This window comes from Halyomorpha halys, unplaced genomic scaffold (assembly GCF_000696795.3).
Source record: "Halyomorpha halys isolate HHAL.00 unplaced genomic scaffold, Hhal_1.1 Scaffold384.1, whole genome shotgun sequence".
Classification (NCBI taxonomy): domain Eukaryota; kingdom Metazoa; phylum Arthropoda; class Insecta; order Hemiptera; family Pentatomidae; genus Halyomorpha; species Halyomorpha halys.
The window spans coordinates 261639-271754 of NW_027107790.1; the positions used below are offsets into that span (position 1 = coordinate 261639).

Genomic DNA, 10116 nt, shown 5'->3' on the forward strand with positions numbered 1-10116 from the left:
AAATAAGTGTAGTAATATAAACGTATTATATACCGGTGGAAAGCAAAATATTTTAGAAATATTAATATTTAACAGGTGAAATCGTAGAAGGTGGTGAAGAATAACGAAAAATGCGTAAATAAAAGGTATATTTTAACAGGAGCTTGAAGAGGCGGACGCATACGCAGCGCGTTTCCGTTTCACCAGTCTAATACTTTTTTTATGTCACTATAATTAGTCATTAAATAGTCCAGGTTATTAGATAGTTAGTTTTTAGTTTTACTTAACCTATACATGAACCTTTTAGCTGACAAGATGACTAACTCTACAAAATCATTCTTAGTACATTCAATACTGATTGAAATTCTATCCAAAGCATTGAATACATGATTAAGAGTAGAATGTAAATTTTAGCAAACTAATATATTTATGCCATACTTTTACAAGAGAATAATGTTAACATTTTTGGAAGAGAAAAATTATTAAAAGTACTTTTACAAAAACTTTTACATTTTGAAATTGGAATTGGAGTCTATCTATCAACTGAAAGTCAAATCTGGCGAACACTTAGTACGGGAATTTATTACCACAGTGAATAATATACAAATATATGTTCACTAACGATTAATTCCAACTCAAAGTAGAGTGGTAAGGGACAGTTGGGTAATGCGCGCACCACACCAGGCTTTTCCTAAAAAAATCGTAAAATTTTATTATTTATTTCTCAAACTTTCGGAAACTACGAAGAGTTCGCTATAAGAATAACTGTGAATATTATTTTTTACACTATTGTGCTGGGAATTTTTATATAATTTTAACAATATTTTTTACATCATGTTATAGTCCGTTCACAGTTTAAAATATGTTCTTATGTCATTTTATAGTCCTACCCTCGTTTAATATATTTTATATTTAAATTTAAAATATCTAATTTTTACCGCTCATGACGCCCTCCAAAATGGGAGAAAAGTAGATCTTCCTTCATTTATGACAATACAAACCAATTTACTTTAGCCTCAACTAATAAGGAATCCAAACTTGTATCAGCCAACCAAAATATACTTCCGGTAGATGCGGGAGAAGAGTTATTAGCTAACCTAAATACAACAACAGCTGTTGACAGTTGTAGTCACACCTACGATCAAATAAATCAACCTGTGTTTGCCATACCCTTTTGGGGTCAAAAAACACCTGGATCGAAAAATAAAATGGGAAAGTACTCGGAAATTCTAATTGAAATAAAAAATGCACGTGCAGCTTTATAAAATTAATAGATGAAAACGAAAGCCAACAATCACTAATAAAGGATTAAGATTTTAAGATGGACCTACTGTAGAAAGAAAGTGGAATGGAGATCAAGAAGAAGGAAGAACTTAGGAAATAGATGTTGCCAAATGGGCTTGACTTAAATTTAGAAATATGAAATATGAGAGGTTGAATCAAATATCACTATAATTGAAATAATTTTTTTCAAACATTATCATAAATTGTATGATAAATAGTCACAAATATTTCTCAAACCTCTAACTAGGTAACAATAATAGTTTTAAGGAATATGCTCCGGGTGCGGTCAAAAAAACTCAAATAGTAGAATTATACTATTTTATTGAGCCAACGTTTCGCCCCACGTTGCAGGGCTTCGTCAGGGCTATTTTGACGGCGGTCAAAACAAAACAAAAAAAAAGTATCATTCTTACCTCTAAAATATTATATTTTATCTTCAATTAGTATCAATTTACTACTATCTATCTTATTTACTGTTAAGTATTTTTCTAACCTTGTTTATTATTATTTTCTTAATATTTTGTCACTGAATTAAGGTTTTCATCCCTGTATTTCAGGCCTGATGAAGATCTGAAATTCTTTGTTTTGACCGCCGTCAAAATAGTCCTGACGAAGCCCTGCAACGTGGGGCGAAACGTTGGCTCAATAAAATAGTATAATTCTACTATTTGAGTTTTTTTGACCGCACCCGGACCATATTCCTTTCATCTTTACACACGGTCAATCAATAATCTTCCATTACTATTTTTTTGTTCTTTTTTGACCGCACCCGGACCATATTCCTTTCATCTTTACACACGGTCAATCAATAATCTTCCAATAATAGTTTTACATACACACTTGATCATTTATCACATCGAAAATCTATTGCAGGCTTTCCATAACAGATTAGTTGATCGCGTTATTAAATAAATTGAAATTAACAGACAAATAATCGAAAACATTAGGTATCATTTATAAACTAATTATTTTGGGATGTTGTGTTTCGATTTAGTAATAGAGCTATTTAAATTTTCTGTTTATAATAACGTTATGTATTATATAATAATACTGTTTTTGTGGGGATGGGAGAGTGGAGAGGGGGGGGAAGAGACGGTACATGTGACATCTGGCACAGGCGGGAGAAATCTACCCTACACCAGTGCTACTCATCCAAACAACTGCACATTCAGGCTACTTAGACAGGTGCATGTGTGGCAAGTGCAATTTGAGGGGGAAGCTCCAAGGGGCGGTGTTCATATTCAATTGTTTTAATTCGGTATTAATTCAACTATTCAATTGTGATCCCGAATTTCGACTTATCATGGTTTACTTCATTCTTTATTACGAAAAATCGATCAACACATAATATATTTGATCTCAGTCATGTGTGTATAGATTAATGTTCCTTTCTTAAATTTTAAAACTGGTCACATAATCAAAAATGTATTCAACATTTTTTTTTTAAATAATTAACTAAAAATCTTCTGTACAAGGCTCTCAGGCATCCAAACACCGTTGCCAGCGTTTTTTCCCTCCATGGAACCCTTTGAGCCTAAGACCTTTAAGGCACCTCTTTGAAGCTGCCTGGACCAGTGGAATCGAGTTAAGTATCTTCTCTCTCAGGTATTTCTTGATTCAGGGAAAGCGAAGGAAGTCACTGGGAGCTAGGACTGGGCTTTAGGGTGACTACAGCAGTGTAACCAGGTTGGATTTGGCAAAAACTTCGGTGGTGGCAGGCGATTTATGAGATCCTTGATCCTTCATACAGTAATTAAACTAACAGTGAGACGACGGCCAGTGTTAAAAGTTCACTCGCATTTTCTCTAAATTTTTCATCATTTCGGCTTGTTGAAAGTCTCTCAGCGCAGTTATAGTCTTCAACGTCCTCTCGGCCATCTTTGAACCGCTTATGCCTCATGAGAATCACTGAAAGTGGCATGGTTTTTTCTTTTTAGGTTTCTAGAATCAAACTAAAAGTCTCTGCAGCGTTTTTTTTTTTTTACTTTCAAACAGAACTTTATTAGATACTTCCACTGCAAGTGGTGCTGCATTTTCAACTAAGGTCACTAAAATGACAAGTTAATGACACAGACACTCACGGCATTAACCATCTACTCACTCCACAGTCTCGGAAATAGTTACCGCTTATCTTTTAGTGCAGCGGTTACGAATGTGGGTGCCGCGGCACTCTGGGATACCACAAACATATGCCAGGAGTACCGCATGTTATGCCTCTTTTAACATTACAAAAAAAAAATTAAAATAACAAATATGCAGTGTATTCCAGCACGTACTTGGCAATAATTTTTTACTATTTTCCTACATACTCACCCCGTGCTAAGGATAATTAAGGCCGATATTTTTATAATTTTTTTCGACTAGAATGCCACGAAATATATTTAGCCCAACAAGGGTGCCGCGAAATTGTTTTAAGCCCACAAAAGGTGCCGTGGTAAAAAAAGTAACATAGTTGACCTATGCAATATTAGAGTTGGAGTGGTGGTGAAGAAAACTACCAAATAGAAAGAAATAATCTAACATTAATTAAGGTTTGTTACCGTATACAGTCTAATTTCTTGTCTTATTATTTATTTATTCATAGGGGAGATTTCGTCGTTCAGCACAATTTTTATCTATATTTAACACTTTAAAAATACTAGTATATATAGTCACAACTTAAATATTAATATCATTGTTATGAGAATTATAAACATTGATACCTTCAATTACGTTCTCCATATTTCAGGATAAAAGTAAAGAAAATGTGAAATCATCCCTATTTTTTTTCCCAAAATAAAATTATTTGTAAGTTTAGTTCATCATAATTTTTTAAATCCGACTTAATATAAGATCCAACTTAATTGAAGAAGGAAAGATATCAAACCAACAACTAAGCATACTGACTTCATAGACTGTACGTATACAATAGCGCAATCTATTTCGTGAACTAAAACATTTGCTAATTGATCTGTCCATTTACTGAGTTTCGTCAGAAATACTATTTATTGTTTAAAAATATTTATTTAAATATTTTTCTGAAGTACGCAGATTTTATTATTTATAATGATAAGTGAGTAGTGTTTTGGTATTTGGGCCGCTTCCTGCTTAGAGTTCATCACCTTGTCCTGATTAATTACAATATAAATTGACTCCAATGTCTTTCATCTGCTACAGGGTTTAGATTAGTGGAGTACTTCTGATATTTTCAAATTCCATTTAATGAAACGGATTTTTGGTATGGTTCGACAAGGCTGTAGTTGTTTTAGAATTATATTCTTAGTGTACCCTTATGGTTTTAAATACTTTTTTTTAATATCTTCCAGTTTTTTTAATATCAGTTGATGTTATACCTATGTACGGTTTTTCTCAGTTTTTGCATGCTATATTATATATTAAATTTCCTTGGTGTTATAAAGGTGTATAATCAGTAATGTGTATCTTTCCTGACCGCCATCCGGAACTTTCCAAGAAACTTATATTAACTGTGAAAAGAATAATTCTCATTTATTACAGCGAATTTGGACTGGTGTTTCTTAGCTCGTAAAATTTCCAGACTTTCGGCATTTTTTGACAAAATTACCTGACTTTTCTAGGTATTCTAGGGCCGGTACAGGGTCGTAGGAACGGAGGGGCAAAGGGACCAACCTGATCCCTCCCTTAGGGTAAAGAAAAAATTTACACTTGTAATATTGGCGTTTGGATTTCAAGCGAACAGGTTCGTTTTATTCTCCTTTTTTCCCCCTACCTTTATTTTACCACCCCAATTATAATTTTGTAAAATAATAGGGGTATTCATGATCTTTGGTTTAACATGTTAAAGCGTGTTAAATGGAAAAACTCACGTTAAATCGAAAAAAATTGCCTTCTTTTACCGTGGTAAAACGAAATAACATTTAACATGGCTAAGAGTCTGTTACTTGGTCTGTTAAATGGAGAATGACGTCACACAATAGACCAGTTGAGATCGCCGCCATTTTTGTTGTGACAGCTCAGTTCTTTCGTGTGTTTGTGGTATTCATATCCCTAATATTAAACCAAGATGGATAATTTTAATGATATATTTGAGAAAAAAAAAAACAGTAAAAAAAACAATGTAATTTCATTCTACTATCTGAAAATTTGTAAACGCTCGCCAGATAAAAATCTCACTATATGAACCATGTAATTATTCTTAGGGGACATATGTCCTAGAATAAAGTTATTTTTTCATTTCATTTCATAAGCTAAACTTTCACACAAATTCCACTTTTCACTCACTCTAGTCATGTTGTAATTAATTACTTAAATCAAAACTGAAGTAAACAATAACATGAGGGTCTGGAAGGAAGGTTATAAACATAAAGGCTTATACAACAAGTTGCTGAGAAAATCCGCTAGGGGCTCTTGTGCATTTAACGTTTAACATGACTTCAAATAGGGCTGCTCACAATCTTATAGTTATAACATTTAACACGGTAAAACATTTAACATTTAACACAACATCATGAATACCCCTAATGTAAATTCTTTTCTCAATTTTCCTTACCCACGTTATAAGTTATGTTCATCATATATTATTATTGTTTTTTTAAATTTTTTTTTTCTTCTATTCATTTCTTTTGTTAAACTTTACTTATATTTTGCCTCTTTATCAATTATTATGGTTACATGTATTTTCTTTCTCTCAATTTTCAAATTATTAATAACTAATATATTCATACTTCTTTGCATTATATAACTTCATTTCTATTTTATTTCCTTAAGTATGTTATTTAACCTACTTATTCAACTACCTATGTATACATTTTATTTTCCACTTCTCTCATCACTTCATTCCATTCTGTAAAATTATTCACTTTACAGTTAAAATTATACTCTATACTCATTGGTTGTTATCTTGTTCTGTTCTTAGCCCTGATGAAGGATAGCAACTCTAGCCGAAACGTTGGCACAATTAAATAAGTTACATAAACTTATTGGTGTTTCATTTTCAACGCACCCCCAACCATCTTCTCGTACAAATCATCCACGGTCAACTATCTCTCATAATTACACTTGTAATAGTATAAGAGCCCGTGAAAAAAAAAAGATTAAGTTATTTCACCAAAATTTTAGATAGCTTTAATGTAAACTATGTAGTTAATAAACACAATTGATGGCTCAGTCAACCATATTTAGGGGGAATAAAAACGGCGGCTGTTCAAGAAGATACAAAGGTTATTTTCCATTCAGAGCTCTATCTCTGAAAATACCAACAACAAATAAAAACCAAATAGAACTTCATTTGAAGAGTAAATTTGATAAAATGTGAGCCCTAATAGCGCTGTTTACGTTCAAGGGTTCTCGAAATACAATTTTTTAAAAAGTAACATTCAATAACGTAAACCAATAGTTTCTGAATTTATCTTGGAAAATACTACTCCTAAACCGTATTGATGTCTATCTGCCCTCAAATTTAAGCTGGTTGAATGAACTATATAGTCGTTTATCACTTTTATCTCAGTAGCAGTAGCAGCTGTCATGATGTTCACCAAAATAAATACACAAAATATAGATTTCTGGATGTTTGGAAAAAAAACTTGGTTTATCAAAAATCGAATCTCAGGAATTATTAAAGGTAAAAAGATCTATTAGGACTCAGATTTTACAAAAGTTACTCTACTTTAAACAATGTTCTATTATGCTCTTTAGTGTTATAGGTAATTTTAAGGATATAGATCTCCGAATGAAAAATAAGCGAACATCAACTAAAATGGACTTCTGGGCGCGTGAACTTGACATTTACTGTACGCCTTGAATGATATAACATGTAACATGGCTGAGAGTCTGTTACTAGGTCTGTTAAATGGAGAATGTCGTCACGAAACAGACCATCTGAGCTTGTCATCGTTTTATTTGTTGTCGTGTTAGGTTACTTACTCGTAGTTTGTGTTTTGTTTTTTCTTTCTTTTGTCTTGTGTTTGGAATTTAAAAAAAAATATAATCAGTAGCCAAACTCATACACTTCTACTTTTCACTTATTTTAGGCATGTTGTAATAAATTACTGTAATCAAAACTTAGAAGTAAACAATAACAAGATGTTTTGGAAGGAAAGATTACTAAAAAAGTTGCTCAGAAAATCCGTTAGGAGCTGTTTTGCATTTATCATTCAACATGACTTTAAATAGGGCTGCTCATAATGCTATACCTTTAACATTTAACATGATAAAACATTTTACATTTAACACAATATCATGAATATCCCTAGTACTGATAATCCGAAGAAGCTTGTTTAATTTACAAACTTTCGGTATTTTTTCACACAATTGTCTGACTTTTCTAGGTATTCTAGGGCCGGTACAGGGGCGTAAGAACGGAGGGGCAAAAAGGGCAACCTGACTACCTCCCTCAGGGTAAACGAAAAAAATGACACTTATATATATATATATAGAACTAATAATCGGTTAGCTATGCGAAAAAACAAAGGACAATTAATTGTTCCTGCACATTTCCAATGTATGCTACAGTACATCTGCTTTATCAGACTAGACAAAATAAATTGATCAAGCTCTTTAAAAGAAAAAAAAAGATTTGAAGGCCAGCCATTTTTTTTAGTCTTACCGTAACGCCTCATTTGGTTACTGAGGTAAGAGTCATGATTATTGAGAACATACTCGAATGACAGTGACAAACAACTGAATGAAATTCGCCTAAATTCGTTCTAGAGGGCACTTTTAAAGCTTAATTTCAATTAGGAAAGTTTGCCCTAGCTGAGGGTATATTTAAAGGTACGTTCAAATATGGAGGAAAAGTTCCTCGAAACACACTGCAGAGGGGCTAATAGAACACTGAAGATGGCCTAGTTTTCAGTGCCACAGACCTTCAGCCAGCATCCTTAAAACCGCTGAGAAATATTTTTGCTCCTGCGAGAAAGGATATCAAACAACTTGCTCTAGCCGCGTGCAACAATGTCAATGGTCAATCAATTGAATGTCAAGGGAGGAATCAGCTTTCAATTTGAAGAACTGGAAACTGGCGTAAGGACTGAAGTGTAAATGAGAAAAAAACCAAACTTTTTCCGATCCTAATGGATTCAGTCAATCTTCACTGCACTGATTTTCATTTTAAGTTTAATGAGTTGAATGATTGAACCCAGAATAACACCTCTGATTTTCAGTTTTGTTGTTGTAATGATTACTAAAATGCCATTTGATGGATTCAGTCAATCTTCACTGCACTGATTTTCATTTTAAGTTTAATGAATTGAATGATTGAACCCAGAATAACACCTTTGATTTTCAGTTTTGTTGTAATGATTACTAAAATGCCATTTGAATAAGTACCCGTCCACAGCTTTTTTATTTCTTTTCAGACTCTTAGTTAAAAATATTTTTGAACCAATAATACATTTAAATATTGAATAAATTAAGTTAATTAGTTTCAACGTATTTTATCTGTTAGAAATATAAATAGAGGATTGTAGTTTGAAGGGAAATCTTTGAATGCATTACTAATTCTAATTTGGTTTTCCTTAACTTTCGGGATGTTGTTTGTTTCAAAAGTCAGGTTCATTGTTGTTTTGTTCATAGATTTTATTTAAATTGTTTAATATATCGTGGTTACTTGATAACTGATCGGTTTAAATGGGCTACAAATATTAAAATATATATATATACATATATATAAATATATTTTCGAAATTTGGAAATCTTAAACCCTAGGGGGTTCTTTAAATTGCACTTGCCACACATTCACCTGTAAAGAAAAGTACCTGCTGAAAGTGCAGCTGCACTGAAAGAGAAGCAGTGGCGTAGGGAGGATTTCTCCCACCGTTACCTGATGCCAAACATACAACCTCCTACCAAAGAATAACTGATCTTCCATTATCTTGATATCACTTTTATTAATAGTATAATGCTATAACTACTTTTAGTGTTATAACACTCTACTAGAAATAGTCAGGGCTTGAATGACGAACTTTTTAAAAATCTTCCTCAAAACTTCCATTAATTCTGCTAATTTGAAATAAATAACTAGTTCTCATTGTTAGCAATAATAAAGAATAAATAAATACAAAATATAAAAGAATTTGGTAAATAATTAAAGGAGAAAAAATGAAAAATAGAAACAGGAGTTGGAATCAGAAAAAGCCGAAACAGCCTGATATCTTCCGATCCCATTCACGAAGCCTAGTATCTTTTGTTAAACTGTTGTGTAATTAGCAGGAACAAAGTTGATATTTGTTATTTTCGCTAGAAATATGATATTTTATAGTTAGTGAATGTTATTGATGCGCGCAACGCACCAGATTTTTTCAAAGCGCCATACTTTGCCTTCTTTTTTTTTACTGTTGATTTCAAACAAACAATCGATCCTAATTTAATATTTGAGTTTATCCCGCGCAAAAAAGCTTTTTAATTTTGGTAAGTATAAAACTTTGTAAGCGATGCACCCTCAGCGATCTTACAAGTCAAAACATGAAAAAAGTGCAATCATTTCGCGTTTGTTTGGCTCCCAAAAGCTTGACTTGACTTAGAAACCGTAAAAAATCTATACCGTTATTATTTGGGATACCTTATATGCATTAAATTACTTCCAACTATTACTGCCTTTTTTTGGTCTAATTTAAATGTGGTAATCGATGTATACATATATTCTCCTTTGGTCATTTTTTTTTTGTAATCAAAGGATTTATAACTATCCTTTCACATATATTAGAGATATTGGCTAGTGCATATGGTTTCTTAAAAAAAAAGTTTTTTATAAACAATTTTATAACCAATACAATGTAGTAATGGCAGAAGAAAAATGACATAGTTGCCCCTTTGGGTGGAACAGAAGGTTTGGGAGTTATAGAATACACCTAAGAGAAAGAAGAGTTCTGGGGGGAGGGGCCCTAAAACTTTAAATTC

At 32.5% G+C, this 10116-nt stretch overlaps 1 protein-coding gene across 3 annotated transcripts in view; it reads right to left on the reverse strand.

The window, feature by feature from the left end:
- Positions 1-10116, reverse strand: part of LRP1 (LDL receptor protein 1) — a 273932-nt gene that overhangs the window by 260696 nt on the left and 3120 nt on the right. The gene's annotated exons all lie outside the window — the stretch shown is intronic.